Below are 25,782 nucleotides of genomic sequence, written 5' to 3'. Positions count from 1 at the left end.
CTCTGCAACGTATCTTTGCTCGTGTGTGCTATTTGTGTTTGGAGACATTGTCCCAAGGAGTGTTCCTTCCTCTGTGGCCCCTGACATCTTCCCTGCAGGGAGTTGCACTTTTGTTGTGCTGACCTGGGTCTACATTTCCTTTGTTGGTGACGGATCTCTTCCACTATGGCCATGCCTGCTCAGCAATGTCTCCGGCTGCATCATCTGTCCAATCCTTGCTAGTCACTGTACTTGTGTATTGAGTATGTTGTCATGCCTTCATGGCGACATTCAGCATTTTCCGCACTATGCATGTGTGTTATCCCAGCCTAGCACACAATTGGTACTTGTTCTGCAGGGTATTTGGGCACCTGACTGACAATTGTGGACATTGTATCTGTGGGAAGTCCACCCTATTCCTTCCATGAGAGGCAACATCTTGGTGCCTGTCCCAGTACCTGTCCATTCCTATCAGTCCTGGGATGTGCGTGACAGTGTGTGTTCCCTTTGGCTCTCTTAGTGTAGTGGGCATTGACATGACTATACAGTCTTGTGGCATGATCTCTGTGTGTGTATTGTGCTGCATCCGCCAGGGGTGGGTATGCATGTGTCATTTGTCCTCACACCCACATGTGTTGTGTCATGCAGTGGGGGAAGGACATCCATCCTCATGGGAGTGGGACACTGCTGTCAGTGATGTGTTGTTATGGCACTATCAACATAGTCGAACATTAGGGATGCGTACATACACCCATGGAGTTGTGCTCATCTGATCATGATGTTCACACCCCCATTCTGCCCACTGCTGGGAGTGATATGCACCCACCCCTCACATGTCTCTGTCCACTGCTGGTATTCCTCTGCACCTGCCCCTCACATGTCTCTGTTCACTGCTGGTATTCCTCTGCACCCACCCCTCACATGTCTCTGCCCACTGCTGGTATTCCTCTGCACCCACCCCTCACATGTCTCTGTCCACTGCTGGTATTCCTTTGCATCCACCCCTCACATGTATCTGTCCACTGCTGGTATTCCTCTACACCCACCCCTCACATGTGTCTGTCCACTGCTGGTATTCCTCTGCACCTACCCCTCACATGTCTCTGTCCACTGCTGGGAGTGATAGGCACCCACCCCTCACATGTCTTTGTCCACTGCTGGTATTCCTCTGCACCCACCCCTCACATGTCTCTGCCCACTGCTGGTATTCCTCTTCACCCACCCCTCACATGTCTCTGTCCACTGCTGGTATTCCTCTGCACCCACCCCTCACATGTCTCTGTCCACTGCTGGTATTCCTCTGCACCCACCCCTCACATGTCTCTGTCCACTGCTGGGAGTACTCTGCACCCACCCCTCACATGTCTCTGTCCACTGCTGGTATTCCTCTGCACCCACCCCTCACATGTCTCTGTCCACTGCTGGGAGTGATAGGCACCCACCCCTCACATGTCTCTGTCCACTGCTGGGAGTGATAGGCACCCACCCCTCACATGTCTCTGTCCACTGCTGGGAGTGATATGCACCCACCCCTCACATGTCTCTGTCCACTGCTGGTATTCCTCTGCACCCACCCCTCACATGTCTCTGTCCACTGCTGGTAATCCTCTGCACCTACCCCTCACATGTCTCTGTATACTGTTGGTATTCCTCTGCACCCACCCCTCACATGTCTCTGTCCACTGCTGGGAGTGATAGCCACCCACCCCTCACATGTCTCTGTCCACTGCCGGGACTCCTAGGCAGAAACCCACCCACCCACCCGCACCCTTGGTGCTGTACACTGCTGTCCTGGCCATGAACACACCCCAATATACTGGTTATATGCTGCACCAGGCCCTAAGCCAACATTCGTGGCGTGTGTACGCCTTGTATCACTAATGTACTGGTGCCCTAGAGGAACGGGTGATGCGGTCCGTACCCCGGCTCTGAGGGCGTGGGTACGGCCCGTACCACCATTGTAGTGGTGATGTAGGAGTACGCGCCGTACCCATGCCCTCAGGGCGTGGGTACTGCCCGTACCACCATTGGAGTGGGGATGTAGGGGTACGCGTGGTACGGGCCATACCCACGCTCTGAGGGTGTGGGTACAGCGCGTACTCCTACATCACCACTCCAATGGTGGTATGGGCTGTACCCATGCCCTCAGAGCGTGGGTATGGCCTGTACCACCATTGGAGTGGTGATGTAGGGGTACACGTGGTACGGGCCGCACCCACGCCCTCAGGGCATGGGTATGGCACGTACCCCTACATCACCACTCCAATGGTGGTACGGGCCGTACCCACGCTCTGGGGACATGGGTACGGCAGGTACTCCTACATCACCACTCCAATGGTGGTACGGGCCATACCCACGCCCTCAGGGTGTGGGTATGGCGCGTACCCCTACATCACCACTCCAATGGTGGTACGGGCCGTACCCACGCTCTGAGGGCGTGGGTACGGCACGTACTCCTACATCACCACTCCAATGGTGGTACGGGCTGTACCCACGCCCTCATGGCGTGTGTACGGCGCGTACCCCTACATCACCACTCCAATGGTGGTACGGGCCGTACCCACGCTCTGCGGGCGTGGGCACGGCCCATCCACCATTGTAGTGGTGATGTAGGGATACGCGTGGTACGGGCCGTACACACGCCATGAGGGCATGGGTACGGCTTGTACCACCATTGGAGTGGTGATGTAGGGGAACGCGTGGTACGGGCCGTACCCACGCTCTGAGGGCGTGGGAACGGCCTGTACCACCATTGTAGTGGTGATGTAGGAGTACGCGCCGTACCCACGCCCTGATGGCGTGGGTCCAGCCCGTAACACCATTGGAGTGGTGATGTAGGGGTACTCGTGGTTCGGGCCGTACAAACGCCCTCATGGCGTGTGTACCGCGCATACCCCTACATCACCACTCCAATGGTGATACGGGCCGTACCCACGCTCTGAGGGCGTGGGCACGGCCCATCCACCATTGTAGTGGTGATGTAGGGGTACGCGTGGTATGGGCCGTACACACGCAATGAGGGCGTGGGTACGGCTCGTACCACCATTGGAGTGGTGATGTAGGGGTACACATGGTACGGGCCGTACCCACGCTCTGAGGGCGTGGGTACGGCCTGTACCAGCATTGTAGTGGTGATGTAGGAGTACGCGCCGTACCCACGCCCTGATGGCGTGGGTACAGCCCGTAACACCATTGGAGTGGTGATGTAGGGGTACTCGTGGTTCGGGCCGTACAAACGCCCTCATGGCGTGTGTACGGCGCATACCCCTACATCACCACTCCAATGGTGGTACGGGCCGTACCCACGCTCTGAGGGCGTGGGCACGGCCCATCCACCATTGTAGTGGTGATGTAGGGGTACGCGTGGTATGGGCCGTACACACGCCATGAGGGCGTGGGTACGGCTCGTACCACCATTGGAGTGGTGATGTAGGGGTACGCGTGGTACGGGCCGTACCCACGCTCTGAGGGCGTGGGTACGGCCTGTACCACCATTGTAGTGGTGATGTAGGAGTACGCGCCGTACCCACGCCCTGATGGCGTGGGTACAGCCCGTAACACCATTGGAGTGGTGATGTAGGGGTACTCGTGGTTCAGGCCGTACAAACGCCCTCATGGCGTGTGTACGGCACATACCCCTACATCACCACTCCAATGGTGGTACGGGCCGTACCCACGCTCTGAGGGTGTGGGCACGGCCCATCCACCATTGTAGTGGTGATGTAGGGGTACGCGTGGTATGGGCCGTACACACACAATGAGGGCGTGGGTACGGCTCGTACCACCATTGGAGTGGTGATGTAGGGGTACACGTGGTACGGGCCGTACCCATGCTCTGAGGGCGTGGGTACGGCCTGTACCACCATTGTAGTGGTGATGTAGGAGTATGCGCCGTACCCACGCCCTGATGGTGTGGGTACAGCCCGTAACACCATTGGAGTGGTGATGTAGGGGTACTCGTGGTTCGGGCCGTACAAACGCCCTGAGGGCGTGAGTACGGCCCGTACCACCATTGTAGTGGTGATGTAGGAGTATGCACTGTACCCACGCCCTCAGAGCATGGGTACGGCCCATACCACGCGTACCCCTATATCACCACTACAATGGTGGTACGGGCCAGGGCGTGGGTACGGTGCGTACCCCTACATCACAACTCCAATTTTGGTACGGGCCGTACCCACGCTCGGAGGGCGTGGTTATGGGCCATACCACCATTGTAGTGGTGACGGGTACGCGTACGCGGGGATTGGTGGACACGCCCCCCGAAGTGACCAGACCCTGGAGGTAATGTATGGGCAGTATATGGTATTTTTAAAATTAGGTAGAGATTATGTTTCCGGCCCCTCACCCCCCCTTTGCCCCTGGGTGTTGTGCTGACCTTCTGCGGCGTGCGCGGCGGTTTCGGTGCACCAGGTCGTAGGGTAGGAGGGCCGGGATGACATGTAGGATGGGGTCCATGGCTGTCCGTTGCGTACCGCTGCTCCTTCTTCGCGTCGTTCTCAATTTCCCGGGAGTTTTTGGCTGCCGTAAAAAATGATCCGTGCGGAGTGACGTAGGCACAAATCGTACTTGCTGGTCCGTAGAACGCTGCCTGACTCCATCCGGACGTCACGTACGCGATGTCCCGGATCGGAATTGTGGGTATTTTTTCGTCGCACGTAGTTTTTTACGAATCGTATTTCTGTACGAATCGTACTTGCTGGTTTGTAAGGTGCATTTCCCGGGTACGAGTCGTACGGAGAATACGCTCTATGCGACCATTCATACCCGGGTTTTACAGGATCGGAATCGGCACCATAGTTGGAGACCCAATGCTCCTGAGAAATAAGCCCAGAGTTTCGCAATTAACCCGAATGCCTTTACATTCACACTCGTTCACACAAGATAATGTAGTACATTCACACAAAATACTGTCTTTCCTGAGAATAGCGAACAGTCTGTTCTACTACAGAATTATGACATACGTTAACAAAGCAGCGCTTACCTCTCCTCTGTCCTTCTAACAAGCTCAGAGAGTACCTATCACCTTTCCAGTGATAAGCGTTATCGGAATGCCAGTTGGATCCCTGGTACCTAAGACCAGAACTTCACAGGTAACCTTCACTTTCATACACTCTTCTCTCACACTATAAATGTCTCTAATGGCAACACACGACGATGCTACCGAATCGAACCCAGACAATGCGTCGTGCAACTTCAATTGTCACACGTTTCCCCTGTGTACCTACAGGGCAACAACAATTCCGTCTTTCCCGAGAGCAGCGCTTACCTCTGCTCTACTACGGAACCGTTACAAACTTCCGTCTTCCTACATCCCAGAAGCCGTGCAAACAACATATAACTCAACGCAACTCAACATAGAGTGTTAGTACATACATCAATACCAATCAATAACCAAAAATCAATAAGCAATGTACAAGCAATAATCACTGAACCAAAACAATAACAACCATCATCCTGCTACCAGAAAAACTGCTCCAGCGTGGAGTGCAAAATCCCTCCCTCCGTCACAGATCAAAGATCTCACATGCACACATTATCCATACGTTCGCTGGTGGGGCCCATAACACCAACATTCACTCACTATTAATCTGTGTTTCTTGGGAGGCGATTATCTTCCAAACGCTGGCATGAGAAGGGAATACCACTTTACCCTAATGAGTGACAAATCTACACAACCTTCTGATACTCATTAGGCCCTGAACTTCACCTTTAGTATTCTTCTCATAAATCGGGATGGATCAGTTAGTTGCTGATTTAGCTTAATTTCTAATTCTCTAATTAACCCTTTCGTTAACACATTTCAATGAATAAACAACCCAACTCATTTCTGTAGATATTCAATTTCAATCTTTATATTAATATTGCAAATTAAATCATTCATTTGATCAAGTTGCCATTCATATTTACCTATTCTGGCTAAATGTCGTCCTCTATGTCAAATCTGGCAGTCTCGCAAATCTATGCCCATCAAATTTAGTAAATTCAGTTCATCAGGAGTTTGGGCATTAATTCAGTCCATCAAAGATTCAGGCAGACAGCTGTCCTGCAGTGTCACCGTCATCTCCGTCAGCATAACGTCAGGAAATCGAGAAAGGCCAGAAACGAACCCGCACCAACCTCTCTATTCTATCATAATTTATAGTAAAAATCATTGACAAATTGTATCAAAAACGGGTCTTCAAATGTTCTGATTGGTCAATTGAAATCGTCTGACAGGATTCCCACCAAAATAAAGTCTCTGAGGTCATTATACTTGATTGTTCAGGTTTTTAGAAGCACATTATTGTTCTTTCAGAAAAGCTGGCTTGTGTCCCAGGGCAACCTTGAAGGGTACAGTCTGGTTAGGGTCATGATGAGGCCACTGTAGCTGGCGTTAGCGCAGGCGCACTTCACCCAAGCCTTGTTCGGCATCGGCAGTCGGGTTAGGCACCAAAGGCAGCCATCTTTCAATAGGCCCAAATGGTCAACTTAAGCATAAGAAACACAAAACGTAATTAATACATAGAAATGACTAAATAAATGTTATTCCCTCACTAATACCCATATGTGTATGTATTTATCTAGCATTAAGCAACACTCAAGCGGGTTTATACTTACAAAGTAAAGCACAAATCACAAATACATCACAAAAGCGACATATATCATGCAATATTCTAATTGTCTATCATTAGTATCCGTACATATTTTGAATTACAAATTAATAAAGTCATGCAAAGCAATCCCACGTGTATTTCAGTCATTAATAAGGTTGATTAGTTAATTCCACTTCAATCCACGAATTCGATTACGATTAATCAATTAACCTAATTAGTAAACATGCAAAATGGGGTGGGTATACAAAATGTTTGTATTACCCGCTCCAGCACTCACTCCCACACATATATACCCCCCTGGGGTCGTTTCAAAGGTGCCAAGCTGCAGCAATTGGTGGTCCAGGTCTGCCTCTTCCAAAGGCAACCAATGACCGCCTCTGCGGTGGCGGAGCACGGCTACCGCGATCTTCAAAATTGCATCATGCCACCGCAATCATGGCTCCCATTGGCTGTAAGGGCATGGTCCATGGCAGTGACACAACGCTGTGGCCCGGGGTGCACTACCGCAATGGTGCATCTTTCAAATGCATCCAATGACCGCCTCCGCGGTGGCGGAGCACGCCTACCGCGATCTTCAAAATGTTATCATTCCACCGCAATCATGGCTCCCATTGGCTGTAAGGGCATGCTCCATGGCAGTGACACAACGCAGGGGCCCGGGGTGCGCTACCGCGATTTCAGTGGCGGAGCATGCCACCCGCCATTTCCACATGTCTCCATGCCTCTCACTACTGCACTTGTGTGAATGGGTGTGCTGGTGACACACCGCCGGGGCCAGGCGGTAACTACCGTGATTTGGGTGCCATACATTGACACGAGGCTCCGCCATTCAGGTGGCCGAGCAATGCCAACCGCCATTTCCACATGTCTCCATGCCTCTCACTACCGCACTTGTGTGAATGGGTGTGCTGGTGACACACTGCTGTAGCCAGGCGGTAGCTACCGTGATTTGTGTGCCATACAATGGCGATGGCCATCTGTCAAATATCAACAGTGCACAGTGCCAACATGTTCAATGGCACATCATTGTGCACATGATGCCAATGCTCAATTTACTCCACTGATGGCTACACATGCCATGTTTGTGTGTGTGTAACATAGATTTGCCTGTACCCACACACGTCCCTTATGGATTTGATGTAGGCAGGACAGTGTTGCTCTGGACTGTCCAATATGTACACATGTCAATGTGTGGAGGTCCAGTGGCAATCACAGCAATGCTCGTCTCAATGAATGATGATCTATTTAGCATTGCCTCTCATGTCTGCTCATGAACACATTTGTCATTCCAGTGCAGACTATGGTCACTGTGTGGTGGATGTGTGCCAGGTTGTAATGTGCATTAAGGTGTGACAGGTACAGCAGCCAGGCATGAGACAGTGGTTTTGATTAGTTACACATATGCTGGATGCTATACTCCCAGGCATGCCCATGTGAACTGTGGCCATATCCCTATGTACAATCACATTGACCAAGGTGGTGTTTGAGGTACTTGTTTTGTATAAGTTGACACGTGTGCCCTTTGTGTAGCTGAAGGTGTCACTCCATGTAAGCTGGTCTGTTAGTCACTATAGATGTTGTCGTTGTGTCATCCAGAACGTGGTATGCTGTGCACATCTCATGATGTATTGCATTGACATGTGTCCACTATCATTTCAAATAGGAGGAGGCCAAATTTGACTTGTCACTTGACGGTGCTGGAGGACATGGAGGATGTTGCGAACATATGGAAATGCCGCCTGGACAGAGCTGCCCTGAAAACCCTTTGTGATCTGTTGGAGCCCCACCTGCAGCCCCGCAGGACAACAGCTTTCACCCCTACTTATAAGGTGATGGCAGCCCTGCATTTCTTTGCCACTGGATCGTTCCAGGAGACTGTGGCCAGCGCTAGTGGGATGTCACAACCGATGTTCAGCATGGTACTGTCTGCCATGATGCTATACAAGGACAGATACATCCATTTCCCCAGGGGTGCTAAATTGCCAGCTGTAAAGGGAGACTTCTATCCCCTTGGACACATCCCCAATGTTGTTGAGGCCCTTGATTGCACCCATGTCGGTCTTGTGCCACCACAGGCAAGTGAGCACATTTACCGCTCTATCAATGTGCAGGTGGTGTGCCTGGCAGAAATGACCATCTCGCACGTGTGTGCCAAATTCCCAGGCTCGGCCCAAGACTCCTACATCCTGCGGAACAGCATAGTGCCCCAGCTGATGGCTAATCTTCTTCCCATGCATGCATGGATTGTGGGTGAGTATGCCTAGTCGTGTGGCGTGCTGTGTGTGTGACCTGCTGCCCTGAGCCTCAGCGACGTTGCAATGTCTATTTGTGTTTGTCATACCTAGGTGACTCTGCATATCCCAACCGTCTCTGGTTGCTGAGCCCACTGCGGAATCCCAGTTCCCCGGCTGAAGTCCGCTACAATGAGGCCCATGGGAGGACATGTTGTGTGGTGGAGCGTACTTTTGGTCTGCTCAAGTCACGTTTCTGCTGCCTGGACAAGACCGGAGGTGCACTGGCATACTCGCCCAGGAATGTGGATGTTGGGTTATCCTGATGGTAGGGGTTGTGTGATGTCTGTGATGCAACACCCAGACCAGTGACAGTTGTTCTGTTGTGTTTCCCTGGGTGCCTTCGACTTCTCCTTGCCTACATACAGCCCATGCTCCTGGTACATTGTGATCATGTTGAAGACTGTACATCCTGCAATAAAGACAGCGCAGACACGACAACATCTTTGTGAGGATATTTTATTTACAATGGTGAGATGCGAGGGGGTGTACATTTCCATTGGGGGGTGGGGTGGGGTGGAGCAGTGAGTTGACAGTTGTGGTAATTGAGATAGTCGAGTAGTCACTACATTGCAGTTGTGACCCAGTCCAACAGACTGATGCCATTCACAAGGCAGTGTGGGGAAGGTCAGTCCAAAAAGTCAATGCAGTGGTGGAGAGCGTTGCCATCATGGCTGGCTCCGTGACTGGCTTCTGGCAGGTGCTTGGCCTCCAGATACTCCCAGGGTCTTCTTGGGATGGCCCCTTTGTCGTTTGGCAGGAGGGGGCCTTGCTGCAGGGCCAGTGGGGTATGAGGACCCACCCCTCTCTGTGGGCGCAGGGGAGGATGGTGAACTGTCATTGTGCGGCCCACCGGAGGGAGGTAAAGGTGTTGTCTGTGGTGCATGCCTGTCCCTCAGTACCGCCACTTGCTGGCCCAAGAGGTCCACGATTAGTCCCATGCAGGTGTCGATGGACCTCATCAGTAGGATGAGCTCGTGCAAGAGTTCATCCGACCGGCCCGTTCGTCCCTGGGCCTGTTCGTATGCACCCAGGACTCTGGTGATGTGTTCCAGGGAGTGGGTCCCAGCCTCCTGGTGTCCCTGAGCGACCCTGCCCCTCCCACCTGCCCTGCTGCCACGGACTTGTTGCCTCACCACTGTGGGTACCCGTATCGTCTCCCTCCCCTCCTCCGTTGGTGATGTGTGCTGGTCATTCTCTGGGACAGGGAGGGTGTTGCAGGCAGTACTGGTGGTGGTGGTTGTGGTGGCGGTGGCGATGGCCGGACAGGCCGTGACAGCAGGGGTCTGCTGTGGAGTTGTTGTTGGTGCAGATGTGGTGGGGGGACAATGGGGTCCTGGGACCTGCTGCTCCCTGGCACACCAGAAGGGCAGGCCTCAAGATCATCGTCCATGGAATCCTGGGAGTCAACATCCGCGAGTCCATGTACCAGGGGTGGAGACTGGCTCTGCAGGTTGCTGGTGTTGTCCTCTGCAGTGAGTTCTTGGTCACCTGTGGGTCAGATGTGAAATAGTCATTGCAGTGCACACAGGCAAACTTTGTGTTAGCTGTGTGTCATTCACTTTTTGTACACTGCACAATTGACATATCATCACATTGTTGACTATGTGCAGTACTGTGCTTCCTGACATCATGCAGTGGTACAGCCATTACTTGTCCATGGTGTGGGGTGTCAAAGCATACCATGCGACCCATGCACAATTGAGGTTTACAGGGACTTGTTGCCATCTAGGGCCTGACACAACATGTGTTTAATTGAGAACTCGTTGTTTATTTGTCTGACCTAGCAGACGTCACATCTGGCCATGGACTGGCCATTGTCATCTCCTGCATCCCTTTGTCCTGTCATGTGCGTATGTTGATTTGTGCTACCACACATGCTTTCATAATTTTCGAATGGTCCTTATTGCACTTGCCCCATGACGATGCACAAGTAACTAGGTGCTGTGCATGATTGTGCCCTGACTGTCTTCTACTTGTGCATTGGTGTGTCACACTTTGGTGGCTGTGACAGTTTCCTTAGTTTACCTGTGTGCACACTGTGCTTGGCAATGGGGTAGGTATGCCTCTTTGTGCAATGAGAGGGCTGGTGTTGTCATATGGCACCATTTAATTTGTACAAAATGGGTGGGTGCACGTACCGGCTACTTACCTGTAAGTTTGTTTGGTGTACTGCAATGGCTTCCAACTGCTTCTGGGTGGGGGAGGGCTCCATCGTGCTCAGGTATGGGACAGGGTGCATGGTTGGAGTAGTGGTGCAGGACCCACACCCCCAGACACCCTCCCAGGGAAGATGGCTACCTACCTGTAAGTTTGTTTGGTGTACTGCAATGGCTTCCAACTGCTTCTGGGTGGGGTGGGGGAGGCCTCCATCCTGCTCAGGTGTGGGACAGTGTGCATGGTGGGAGTAGTGGTGCAGGCCTACCAGCCACAAACACCCTCCCAGCAAAGATGGCTAACTACCTGTAAGTTTGTTTGGTGTACTGCAATGGCTTCCAACTGCTTCTGGGTGGGGTGGGGGAGGGCTCCATTCTGCTCAGGTGTGGGACAGGGTGCATGGTGGGAGTAGTGGTGCAGGCCTACCAGCCACAAACACCCTCCCAGGGAAGATGGCTACCTACCTGCAAGTTTGTTTGGTTTACTGCAATGGCTTCCAACTGCATCTGGGTGGGGTGGGGGAGGGCTCCATCCTGCTCAGCTGTGGGACAGGGAACATGGTGGGAGTAGTGGTGCAGGCCTCCCACCCACATACTCCCTCCCAGGGAAGATGGCTACCTACCTGTAAGTTTGTTTGGTGTACCTCAATGGCTTCCAACTGCTCCTGGGTGGGTGAGTGCTCCATCCTGCTGAGGTGTGGGACGGGGGCATGGTGGGAGTAGTGGTGCAGGCCTCCCACCCCAGACACCCTCACTATGAAGATGTCTTCCATACCTGTGAGTTTGATGAGGGTTGTGTAATGGCTGACACATGCTTCTGGGTGGGGTGGGGGGAGGGATCCATCTTGCTGATGCTGTGTGCCTGGGGTCCTGGTGGGAGATGTAGTGCTGTCTGTCTGTACACATGTCCCCATGGAAATGTTGGTAGCTACGTTTGGGGTGAATGGGAGTGGGTGAATGTTGGATCTGTGAGCCATGTTTTTGTGAGTGTGTGGTGCAGATGGATAGTATGTGTCCTAGGTGGTGTAGCTTTGTAGTTGTGCACGACAGTACATAGCAGAGTGGCGGTAGTCATTTGTTTGTACTTACCAGCATCCACTCCCCCGGCGACTCCTGTGAGACTCTCTGGATGCAATATGGTAAGCACCTTCTCCACCCATTGTGTGAATGGGCTTGGTGGAATGGGAGGGCCACCGCCAGTCCTCTGAGCCAGCTCACGGTTCTTGCTCCTCCTCTCCTTGACCACCCTCTTCAGATCATGCCACCGCTTCATGATCTCCTTTTTTGATCTTGGGGTGGTCCCTACTGCATTGACCCGTTGGACTATCCTTGCCCACATTTGTGTCCTTGTGGCTAATGGTATCTGTTGGACCAGGGTACCAAAAAGCTGTGGTTCCACTCTGACTATCTCTTCTACCATGACCTTCAACTCACTCTCAGTGAATTTGAGCATTTTCTGTGTGGCCATGGTGTGTGGTGTGCAAAGTGATTGTGGGTGCAGGAATGTGAGTGGTGGTGTGGTTGTGCTTTGTATGGTATGTATTGTGCAGGGGGTTAGTTGTGCTGGTGTGGATGTATTGGTGGTGCTGTGTGTGGTGTGGCTAGTGATGTTATGTCCTTTGCCTCTCCTGTCAGCTGTGGTATGTGTCCCTTCTTTCCTGGAGTTTTGCAAAGGATTGTGGTCAGGGAAGGGGCTGGCTTTATACTCAGCTATGTGGGTGTGTCCAATTGGGGTGTTGCGGACAGATGTGTTGTCCTGGATTTTGTATTTTTCGTTTTGCTATGTGGTTGTGTCATTGGGGTATGTTTTGTGTATTTGGTGGGCATGGCTAGTTTTCTGTGTGCACTTTTTGGCCTTCTTTTGGGGCTCTGGCTTTGTCCGCCATATTTTTTACGGTTCGTCAGCTGCGGTGGCTGTGCTTCAGCTCTTATGCTGGCTCTTCCATTCATCCCATTGTGCGACCGCGGCGGTCGGAGACAGCGGTACGTACCGCGGGACCGTCAGGGATATCCTAATTTCCGGTGCGGTGTCTCCGCTATACTTGCGGTGGGTTGGTGTTTTTCTGCCGCGATTCCGACCGCCGCGGACGGATTTTGGCCATCTCCACCCGCCACGGGTGGTTTTTCTTGGCCTCGTTGCACTGCGGTCAGATTATTTTACCGGGTAATCCTAATTTGGACGCCGGTTCTCCCACGGCGGGCGGTTGTTTTCCGCTCCCATGGCGGTTGGGGTGTTTTTCCACCCCCATCCTAAAAGTATGTAGTTGAATCTTTGCCCTGCTCGAAACATCTTCTGCAGTACCAAAAGACTTGTGTAGAACATAATGAACCCAAGTCAACTGTTACCTGTACACAGAGTAACTCTTCAATACAAAGATGTATAACATGTTCTATATCTCTACACTCCTATGGTGCATTAAGAGCACATGTATTTTGTAAACACTTATACTGAATAGTTGGACACAAGCTGTACAAAATTAGATAGAAAAGTAATATGGTAGTTACCTGCTACTATATAACGTATAAAACAAATTAACACTTACTGGATGATGTCATCAGTGATGTCATCAATGATGCCATTTGAGATGTCATCTATGATGTCATAAATGATGTCACAGAACATGTCATGACTAAGCCTGGGCAAATCACTACGCTACGCTCGCGTAGTTTGCGAAGTTCGCGCTACTTCGCACTACGCGAACTGCACGTAGCACAGTGCGAACACGCGTAGCGTAGTGTTGCGTAGTGCTGCGGTCATTTTTTGCTTGCTCGCGGTCCTCAACGTCAAGTTGGTGACCGCGAGCAAGCAAAATGACATCCCGGCGAGACTTTTTCCTTGTTCGCGATCAGCAACTTCAAGTTGGCGATCGCGAGCATGGAAAATAAACCTCCCGGCGAGATTCCCAACGCGAGGAGGTCAGGTTTCTCATTGCGAGTGGTCGCGTATGCTCGCGACCGCTCGCGATGAGAAACTACCAGTTCGCGTTGAGAAAGCTGAAGCTCGAGTTAAAATCTACTCGAGCAGCAGAAAACTACAGCTCGCACTGTGCAAGATGCCATTTTCAATGATTGCACAGTGCCGGTTGCTTGTCCGCACTGTGCAATCATTGAAAATGACATCTGGCACAGTGCGAACAAGGTACTACGCAGTTCGCGAAGTGCTACGCGTAGCTCGCGTAGTGCGAACTTCACTTTGCGTAGCTTCGCGAAGTGCTACTTCGCGAACTACGCCCAGCCCTAGTCATGACTGATGTTATGTGAGGTCTCAAGCGCTGCATTGCGAGGGCAGTAACTGGTGTATTTCTGTATATTTTTAGTTCAAAACAATAATGTTGTCACTGACAAATTCAAATAACACAGGGGCCAATTCACAGAACTAATCTGAGATAAAATCCTAAACTTACTACTTTTGGTATTCACAGAAGGCATTCAGTGATTGTAAAGTTACTTTACCACAACTAAATGCTTTCTGTGAATACCAAAAGTAGTAAGTTTATGATTTTATCTCAGGTTATTAGTAATAAAGTTAGGCGTTGTAACTTAACAACTACTAAATGCCTTCTGTGAATACCAAAAGTAGTACGTTTAGGATTTTATCTCAGATTAGTTCTGTGAATCGGCCCCTATAACAATATATTAACCTTTGGGTTTTTTTGGTGAATTTCTATGTTTTCAAAAAAAAATACAAACAGATCTTTTTATCACACCTAAATATAATGTCACTTTAACCTTTGTTTTTTCAGTGAATTTCTGGTGTATTTTTAACGTAAAGTAATATTTAATTATGATACATAAATCCAACCCCTTCGGCTGTGTGCGGCGGGAGGATGGCCACAGGGCCTAGCCTTGGCAACCCAATACCCCAGGGCCTTTTTTTTAAAGGGGGGGCTAATTGGTCCCACTCCCCGAGTACTTCAGGCCTTGGGGACTGTATCCACCAGGGCTATGTATTTTGTTAAGGTGAGGTGGCCCCTCTACCTGAGCCAATACCAGCCCTGGGGACCCCATTCCCCCGGGCCACTTATTTATATAGAGGGGCGGCACGTGGCCCCCCCTACCCTAGCCTTGTTAGGCCCTGGGCCTCCAGGGCCACTCCTTTAAATAAAGAAGAGGGGGCATGCATGATGATGCAATCAACATGTCAAAAGTGATGTCATATTTGAGCTCATAAGCAGTGTATGGCTGTGACAAAAGGTATAGTCAGCTCTTCTAACTAGTGTATTGCTGTTTTTTTTTTTGTTCAAAATGTTAATGTTGTCACTGACAAATTCACCTAACTATAAGGTTACTTTAACCTTTGTTTTTTTTACAGTGAATTTCTAGTGTTTTTAACATATAGTAAACTTAATCATGATATGTAAATTCAAGCCCTTCAGCCATGTGTGGCGGGGGATGGGTCACAGGGCCTGGCCTCAATAACCCGATCCACTAGGGCCTTTTTTAGGTCTCGCGAGCCAAAGGCTCGAAGAGACATTTTATATGTGGGATTTTCAAAGTGCTACCCACAGTCTTTTGGCTGGCCTAAACCTTGAGTGCACCATCACATGCACGTGCACAGCTGCTCCTCTGCTCATTGCATTCCCGCTCCCTTCTCACCCAGCCCTTTGATGCTCTGCTCGATTACTTTCACTTTTGCCGCTTTGATGTTTGATCGCAAACGCGATCACTTCCGCTTGTTTTACTTTAATTTGGAGCGTGGTGCCCGCCAGGGAAAACGCTCTGGTTGTTTATTTAATTTTTACTTTAATTCAGAGCGTCTCACCTTCTCCTTTCGGGCGAGCACGTCGGAAGCAGATTTTATGATTCTCTCTCATTAAACTCGGTGTCTGAAGTGCGATTAATGGCAGCGGAAGGCTGCGATCACAAATATGCCCGTGCGCAGTGGGTCACTGAGCTCCTTGTTGAAACACGGAAATAGAACTGGACCCCTCCCTCTTAAACGCTCCTGATTGTAACGCCTTGAGACTTGCTCCAGAGCCTGCTCCAGGCACACAAGGACGCCTCAGGAAGCTATGGTGACCCAGGGTTATAACGCATGTATGTGCATGCATCACCAACGTAGCATGATGCAGCTGCCATTTCGTTTTTTAAAATTTACAGTTCCAAGATTGCGAAAGGCACTTGCAGGGGTAAATGAAAAAAGTGAACTTAAAAATGTGTGAAAGCGATGTTTAATAAAGAAACGGACCAGCAGCAAAACGACTCACCATTCTAAGAGACTCAAATGATCGAGAGGTTTGAAAACCAGTGTACTTAGCAGAGAAATCATGGTTCCCCCACTTTCTTTTAATCACCATAAGTTTGAGGTTGCTCATTAGTAGGGAATACAATACTCTCCTTCTAATGCCTTATCTGAAAATGCAGCTTGCTCATAGTGAAGCCTCTGCGTTTTAATATTATTTCTTTGGCTTCGTAAAGCTGGCATTTAGCTATAATCCTTCCCTTATTGTGCTACATGCCCCTTCTAGTAAAAGTAAATAGGTAACGTTTTTTGAACCGGCGTTAACCTTGCAGTGAAAGCACATAATCTGTTGTCTTTCCCCCAGCTTCATGTTATGCTTGAAAGTTGTGTTTCCAACATTTTCTCATTAAACTGAAATCGGTGTGTGCAATATTAGCATGCTTTGCTTGCATTTCGGATTAAAGCAAATAGCCAGGACTCATTTACACATACAAATCTTACTCCTGCCAAGGTTCCATGGTTGCAAACCTATTTTTAGGGTAGAGGTCTGGTCTAGCACGCGAGAAGTGCATCTTGGGTTTAATTTCTGGGTGGGTGTGCAGTGCTCTCCCCTGGTGCAGACCTCGCAAGCCATGGGATCTCCCTGGGTGTAGTAGGTCTTTTGTGCCAGGGAGGTTCTGCTCTTCCCCTTAACTTCTTACTGCGAAGGCAGTGACATCTTGCTTTGAGAGCAGACTGTAATTAATTGACGCTGGTGCTTGCAATTTCTCGGTCTGAGGTTCTCGAAGAAGAAATGGGTTGGAGTTGCTGGGTCTGTTTTCTTCCTCTCGGAGGTGTGACCGAATCTACAAGTGCCACTTACTCATACCAAGAGTGTCAGCCAGCAGCACTTTAAGCACTCAATGTAACTAGCAGAACGGTGCTCAGCAAGTGCTCTAGAAAACGTTATGGGCCCGATTCATTAAGCCCTTTTCGTTCGCAAACAGTTTTATGGTCATAAAATGATACTTAACAGGAGGAAATGCACTCTGAAATTAACGGTATAAATGACCACAAGAACACAGAAATAGGAGGAGCAGGAAGGCAGTTTGACATGGAAGTTAGTAAAACCCAAATTCATTAACTTTCAGCCAATAAAGTCTCTTTTCCAGCCCTTTCCCACCCTAGAACCAATTAGATTTGCTCCAGCAAATGGCTGAAATTAAACCGTTTCCGGGGTGTGAAGGTGAGGGGACCCTCCCCAATCTTCATGGGGGTGTGAAGGAGGGGTTTTCTCCATGCCAAAAATACAACTGCGTATTTTTGCCGCCGTTTTAGTGTGTAATTGTACCCATGCTCAAAATTTGCATGTGGAAGTAGTGACTCCTAAAATGTCACGTGACCTTGCCAGTCGATTTTCTGGTAGACTGTGATTGGCATGGCCTTCTCGGTGTAGTAGAAGCAATCTTTGTGAACAGCGAAAAGTAGAAAATCTGCGCCCGTTCATAGGAGTGTTTTTACGAGCACAGATTTTCCACTTCCTTTTGTAAATTGGTCCTACTGTATTCCGATTTGACTTGCTTAGCTGGAGCAGTGAAGTTAATTTTCACCTTTGCCCTCCGGCACCAGTTACTAGTGTTTTAGAATCAAGAGGGATGTGTATACTCCTTTGTTTATATAGTTTGGAACTCAGTTTCTGAACTCTTCTCTGCCGGTGATGCCCATCGCACACTGATGTCTGGATACAAGTAAGGGATTGGTTTAGCACTACATACCATACAGCAATGTATGAGTACTTGTAAACATGTAGGGCGTTAGGGAGTTTGTGGTTGGCAGTTGGCATCAGTCTCCTAAAATGCACTGTTGATGATTACAACTTGGGTGGAAGCCCACTGTGTTGGGAAATAAGGAAGAGATCGCCTTTAATACCAAAAGGCCAATTGCACTCTCTTAATTTTCTTAGTGCTTGCCCCCTTTCGCTACCAATGCTACTCATAATCAACTCACTTTCCATTCGTAAGTGGATTCAATTTAAACCCCCAGGATTGTGAGCACATAAATTGTATTAATTACCAACCTTTTTGTTTTTCTCAGATGTACATTTTTGTCCTTTATTACAATAAACAATTTTCCGACCAATTGCAAACCACTGTACTGACTCCAAGACCCTACAGCAAATGAATAGTTGTCAGGAACTTCGCTAGCCAATCCACTGACACGAGGTCCGCCAGCCAATCCAGGACAATCGCGCTTTTTCCATCTCAAATAAAATATGTTTTAGCTTACTTGATTGGTTGTGGACACCTTGTCTTTTTAACCGTAACATGGAATAAATAAGAGTAAGTAAGTTAAAGGCAGAACAGCAAATTGCTGTGTTTTGGTCTGTGCTCTTATTTAATGATTCCTGACTATGTGACATTCAACGTGATATTGATAGCGACCACAAACGATAACAAGCATTTGCAATGCAATAGGTCTCGCATTTACACAAGTTTAAGTTATTGGCATTGTAAATGCCTTTTATTTATGGTTTAAAAACAAAAATAAAAGGCATTGTCATTTGGAATGTCAATAGCTCAAACTCGCGTAAATGCGAGACCTATTGCATTGCAAATGCTTGTTTTTTTTGTAAAGGGAGGGGGGCTGTGGTGTCTCGCTTCACAAACCACTTCAGGCCCTTGGGACTGCATCCCCCAGGTCTATGTAATTTTTCAAGAGGAGGCAGCCTCTCTGTCTGAGTCTTTTCCAGCCCTGAGATACCATACCTATGCCTTTCTTTTATATTTTTTGGAATTATGAGGATTTGGCACAAACCTTGTTATATCAACTTGTGCAGTATTGCACTACTTACATACCGTATTTTCAGATTCAAAATAATCTCCTTGTGTCACCACATTTGTTTGTTATTTACTATTTGCTCTTTATCAACACATCATGGGGAAGTAAAATAGACTAGTTGTAAAGCTGCAAAGTCTTATAATGAACTCATAATAAGGGCCTGGGAGTTTTCTTTCCTTTTTTCCCCTCAGTAATACTGCACTTTGAATTATGTAAGGCTCAACTCAACATAAATCACCCATGCAAAGTCCATATGAAAACGCGTGAGGGTGGCTTGCTCTGGAATCTGACAAGACTATGGCCCTTGCCATGTGATTCTGAGGTCTACTTCCATCATAATTGGGTCGATGACCAGGATGTCTTCTTTTATACGTTCTTCAGTTTTTATTGTTTATTTGAGATCTTTGGGATTTTTGTAAAGGTTGTTTGTGCTGATTCAATCGTAAGCGATAAAAACACCAGCAGGAGGACGAAAATCTGGCAGCTTTCTTTGTTTGCTTCCTGTGTAATAATTTATTGTTAAAAGAAAATTATGTTATTGATTCCCGAACGATTACTTCACGGTTATGATTGGATGTTGGAATACCTCCAGAACAACCAGAAGGGCTCCATTTTATCGGCTACAGTCGAAAAATATCACAGCGTGTTATACAGCAGGTAGTTGTATGAAGGTGTTTAACACACATGCTTCTAACTAGCTGTCAAATGTAAACAATAAAAGCTATTGAGCACTGGGGTATATTGAATTTACATAATTGAGAAAATGCAACTAGCATGCATCTGAATCTATCTGAAAAATATAGACACACAAATCACAGCAGAACAAACGTGCAATTTCCTTTACACGTTTACCTAAAAAAAATGAGGCGTAATGAAATGTTTGTGAATGGAAAACTGTGCAGCACGTTGATCACTTTGAGATAACATGTTTATGCAGTTTCAGAATGATTAAGCACATTGTAAACAAGCGTCTAGGATCTTATTAAGAATCATTAAACTTAGATTTCTGCTGTCCTATATTAGGTAGGACAGGCCAGATGCGCCGATTTGCAATACTGGTAAGATTATTACTCCAGGGAGTTGCATGTGTCAAGCAACATGATGAAAACATCATATCAATCGCAACAAGAAGAAAAAAAATCGGTGAAAAGCCTTTCATCAGATGTATTTCCACAAAAAGTGACGTTGGCACACAATGCTCTCGCTGGATAGTTCCCTCTATGGCATAGGTATGGATTTAATCCAAAGATTGCACATGTTGTTAGAACCGAAACCAACAGCGAGTAATTGGCAAAGGTGGAATGGATAGGGAATTCTTTGAAAGCTTTCCAAGGTTCTTTCATTTTTTGTTTATTGAATTTCATCAAGCCTTTTGAACGAACAATCTTAACTGGACTGTTGCATATGATTCCTAGGTTAACATGAATCATTTTTTCGTTATTATTACGTATTTTAACATTTGAACATATCATTTCTCCGCTCCACCCATCCATATGTGTTAAGAGTAATATAACTCTGTTCAAAAAGCATTGCTTTGAAGTTCGCATTGATGTATCGAACCTACAGTGTCTGTTTTTTTTTGTGAAAACATAACTGGCAGAATTCTGAATGCTACATTTTTGACATTGGTGCTTAAAAATTAAGCAAAGTTCATGGTGGTTAGTGCATACGTTATTGTGGTGGGGGTGTATATTAGTCTGCCAAAACCCCACTTTGGTAGACCCCACTCCCGGGTATTCAGTGATTTACTCAGAAGTGTCGTGTCAGAGTGAGACCCCGTGCGGTCCACTACCATTTAATTTAAAGCCGCTGGCAGGGCCTGGCCAGAGGATGAGGTGCATACACATCCGGTGAGTCACAGGAAGAAGGACCACTAACCTTGGTCTTGAAGGTCAGAGTTCATTTGATTTGACATGCAAAGTCTTTGAGCAGCTGGCTGGGCTGAGGAATGGGTCACAGTTTGTGCTGGTGAGGTTGACTGCAAATGGGTATATCACAGCCCAGAGAACCTATTTGTGTGTCATCCTGCTGTGTCATCCTACTTACTCTCTGTGGGGCCCGACAGCCCCTGATCCCCAGGCTCATTGCCCACTGTGTCGTTCTCTCTGTGCTCAGACCAGTCAGTGTTCTCTTCATTGTCACAGGGTGAGTTTTCCACCCCTTTAAACCATGATATGTTCCGTAAGACCACTTCTTGTCCTTTGCTTGCCATCTCCTTGGTTCAAGCACTTCTGATAATATTCCAGATCATCCATATCCCAGGCTCAGACAGTGTCCTAAACTTCCACCCAGACTTGTGTCCTTGATGACTATGTTGTCACTGAGTAAGAGTGATCGGGCTCTTTCTGGCTGGCGGGGGCTTTGTATCGCTCGCGATGTGCTTGGGTCCCTTGAACGTTGTGAGGTGGTGGTGTCCACCCTGTGCATGTGGGAATCATATTTCGACGAGGTCCATTTAACATTAGAGTCCATGGTGGCTATCAGGTGGTGCAATGGGGGGGTAATCCAATTTTCTCTCAGGAATGATTGTTGGTGGCGTTTGGGGTTGGCCTGCTCCACAGTGCCGATGCGAAGGGATTTGTTCATTGTGCACATGAATCTTTCAGCCTCGCCATTAGCTTGTGGAAATTGGGGAGTGATGCAACCGTAATGTATTACAAGTCGGTTGAGGAAATCCCCAAATGTGACGCCATGAAAGGGCAGTCAATGTCACTTTTAATCTCATGGGTAGACCAAAGATGACAAACACCTTCTCAAGAACTGGGGCGATGAGGAAAAAAGCTGAAGAGTTGATTACCTCCACAATTGGAGACTTCAAGTAAGTGTCCACTATCACCAAGGTGGTCCTCCCCTATGGGAAACTTCCGAAATCCATACTGAGTTTTAACCAAAGGGTTATACAGGGCTCTTCGGTGATGGCTGGAGCTGGTCTCTCCAGTGCTCCTGTTAGTTGGCACACTGGGCATCTGCGAAAAATGTCTTCAGCCAATTCTTCTAAACCAGGGCACCATACCTTCTCCTGCATCCTTGTTTTCTTCTTTGTGGAATCTTAGTGCCCTCCATGAGCTAGTAGTGTGATATTGTGCCTCACTATGTTCGAGACTACAACGCCGGACCCCCGTAGGAGGATTCCATCTGGAGTATTGCTAATCTCGTCCTGCACCCTCCACATCTTCGTCAGGTTCTCTCGCTCTTTACCTGGCCATTCATTGGCTTCCAAATGGAAGTGTCACAAAGTACCACCTTGATTAGCTGCTCACACCATAACCATGAAAGTCTGTCTCGGCAGGTTCTTACATGTCTTCTAGCCGTAGAGCTTTGGGGCAGGCGGCATCTGAGAACATCCTGACATAGTCTTCCTCTCCTTTCCAGCCATCTTGAGTGTCAGGAGTCACAGGGTGATGAGATAATAAATCGTCAGGGTTCTTCACCCCTGGACAGTGGACAACTTTCATCCAGTAGTGTTGCAGTTGGGTGGCCCACCTCTTGATCCAGGGAGGTGGATGAGGAGCTGACCCTCAGAATAGGGGGACGAGGGGCTGATGATCCGTGATGACCTTGAAGGGTTGGCCACTTATGTACTGGTGGAAATGCCTGCAAGCCCACCTGATTGCGAAGGTTCTCACTCGATTTGAGCATAGCATGTCTCCGTCTGTGGCAACACCTTGCTGGCAAATGCCAATGCTGCCCATCAACCTGGTTCCAGGGCCAATATGGCCCCAAGCCCGATGAGGCTGCCATCAACTAACAGTTCAGTATGCTTGTCGGGATCAAAGTAGACAACTTTGTTGTTGTCCCGAAGGGCATCCTTGATTTTCTGGAACGCGTCCTCTTCCCGGTGGCCCCATGTCCACTGTACATCAGCATTCGTGAGGAAGCACAGGCATTTGGCGAGAGTAGCCAGCTCTGGGATAAACCTCATGCATTATGTGGCCATTCCTAAGAAGCTTCTCATTTCTGGAACGGTGGTGGGTGCTGGCGCTTGCTTGATCATCTGTGACTTGCAAGGGTTGACTTGTATCCTCTCTTGGTTAAAGACATATCCAAAGAACTCGATGGATGGCTGGAAGAACAACGATTTGTCTTTGTGCAGCGTCACCCCATGTTCCTTGAGGTGTTTGAGACTGGCCTTCAGGTGTTTATGATGTTCGGCCCTGTGGATGAGTGGATTACTATGTCATCGCTGACATATAAGATGCCTGGCAGGCCGGATATTTTGCATTCTGAAATACTTCAGCGGCCGATGAGATGTCAAAGTTCAGGCGCTTACATCGGCACAGCCACAGTTTGGTGCTGAATATATAGTGATGTATTGGCTTTTCTCTGCGAGCAGTAGCTGGTGGTACCCAGCATTAAGTTCAGCTTTGAAAACCAGCGGGAGACATCGACATCTGCTATTATCTTGTCATAGTAGGGATGAAGTGCCCCTCTGGCTGCTTCGCCTGGCTCGACCTCTGCTTGACTAGGAGGGAAGGGCTGCCAGCAGCAGGCACAGAACCTCCAGCCAAGCGGCGCTCATGGTGTTCACCTGATTGCCACGGTGCTATACACGGTGGTGAAGGAGATAGCTGTGTCCAATCCCCACGGTTGTTGGATGCCACCTCTTCAGGTACTTAGGCTATTGAGGGTGCCTAGTGCTTGGCTCATCCTCATTGCCAGTAGGGTGGGGGTGTATATTAGTCTGGCAATACCCCACATGTAGCAGGCCCCACTCCCAGGTCCCGCAGTGATTCACTCTGCACTCAGTAATATTGTGTCAGAGTGAGACCTCAAGATGTCCACTCCCATTTAATTTAAAGCCTCCTCCAACGCCTGGCCAGAAGATGAGATGCGTAGTCTGGGTGGTCTACAGGAAGCAGTACTGCTAATCTGCTACAATTATGTCACCAGTTTGCCTCCTTTTATGTAACATGGTTACTTGATAAAGTTTTCTAGGAAAAATTGAAGATTTGTTCCACAGCTCGCGTTTTGATGTGTAATTGCATGTTTGGGACTTCTCAGTCTGTACTGCTCATGTTTGTGCTGTCATATTTTGTTTTTACAAACCTTACTACTAGATCCTCAGGTTTGAAGTCAATCAAGAAGTGTCAGTGGCCCTTTATGTATCTGTTGCTGTATCAGGTCTACAATATTATTGCATTGAGTCAGTCATTGGTGTCAGGGACTACTGGTGTCAGCAATTTACGAAAGCCTCTGAAAGTTCCAGAAATTATATAGAGAAAGGTTAACGTCCTCCTGCATTAGGCAAATGTTTTTATCCTATCGCCTGCACAGATTTTATCAATGGTCCTGATCCCTTTAGGTGTAAAGCCCTCCAAAATGCTGCTGTGCCCACTGCCCCATATCGGTAAACCCTTGTGAAGGGTGCAGTTTTCTTTGAATTTAGTATGTTACTTCCACATCGCATGAATTGTTGCATGTAGTATGGGATTAGAATATCTGTTGTTTATCCATGCTGTTTAGTGGCAATAGTGTGCCTACTTCCTCCATAGAAATCCAATGTGTAGTGCCAAAGGTGTTGTGGATCATGTATTGCACTTGTACTAACCGAAGTACAATCCATTCGTCTTCAGTGTACCATTCGCAGACCACTGTTTTCTGTTGCTGCGCATAAGCTGCTGAACTTGAGCTGTGGTTTTCTCCCTGACCAAATTCTAAGTTCACAGAGTGTGTGGGTTCGGATACTAAGGGGTAGTTGGGCAAACACATAATTTGAAGGGTGCATCACATTCATATTATGTACCTTTATTCTGCTGTATATGGGTAGGTTAAGGGAAGACCATCATGAGACATCCTCTTTTATTTTGGAAGCAAGGGAATTTATCTTGTACTCTACCAAACACATTATACCAGTGTTTATGTTGATCCCTAAATATCTTAAAATAGAAGGAGTGTTCTGCTGTGGATGTTATGGGCATGTATTGTGTGAGATGGAGTGTCTCACATTTACTCCATATCTTCAATTTTTTTGTCACCTCTAAAAGCTTGGGTCAAAGGTTCCATTGCTAGAAAAAATAGCAGTGGGGATATTGGGCACACTTGTTGTGTTCCACGACCTATATAAAAATGTGCAAAAGTTTGTCTGTTGCAACCACTATTGCTATGAGGTTTGAACAGAGACACTTGACATTGTTCAAGATGGTATCCCCTAAGCCGAAATGTTGCAAGATGTAAAACCACTCGGGCCATTCCACTTTATCGAATGTCTTCTTGGGTACAGTGAGAGTGCCATCTCTTCTTCTGTGTTATCTTTCACTTGCCATAGGACATAGGGAAAGCTATTTCAGGTGGGATGCAGACAAGCAGGGTGCTTTAAAGCCCAAATAATCACAGGGAATTACCAGAGGCAGGAACTCTTTTAGGACCCGATTACAACGTTGGCGTTCTTGGGACCGCCACCCAAGTGGTGTTGGATTCTCCCCTGCTGACTAGATGGTCTGACAGCTCATTTAAATGTTGGCAGCCCCACAGACGAAAGACTGATGTCTCCTCCAGGATTTCTCTTCCTGCCTCAATGGTGGTCACAGGCGGCAGAGGCTGACTGAGTTAGTCCAGCCCCTGTCCCCTCTGTTAAAATTAGGATATGCCTTACCACAAAGCCGATGGTTGCGGGAAGACCTCAAAACTTGACCTGGTGGAAATGCAAGATTCAAGAAAAAACATACCTTGTCTCTTGTTATTACTCCTCTTTCTGTCACGGAGCACCTCGCGAAGGTCCCCTTTTTTCTGCAGACATTTGTCCAGGAGGGAAATCCACACTG

Source organism: Triturus cristatus, chromosome 2_2 (genome assembly GCF_964204655.1).
Source record: "Triturus cristatus chromosome 2_2, aTriCri1.1, whole genome shotgun sequence".
NCBI classification, from domain to species: Eukaryota; Metazoa; Chordata; class Amphibia; order Caudata; family Salamandridae; genus Triturus; species Triturus cristatus.
Note: the sequence above shows the minus strand (reverse complement) of the source record.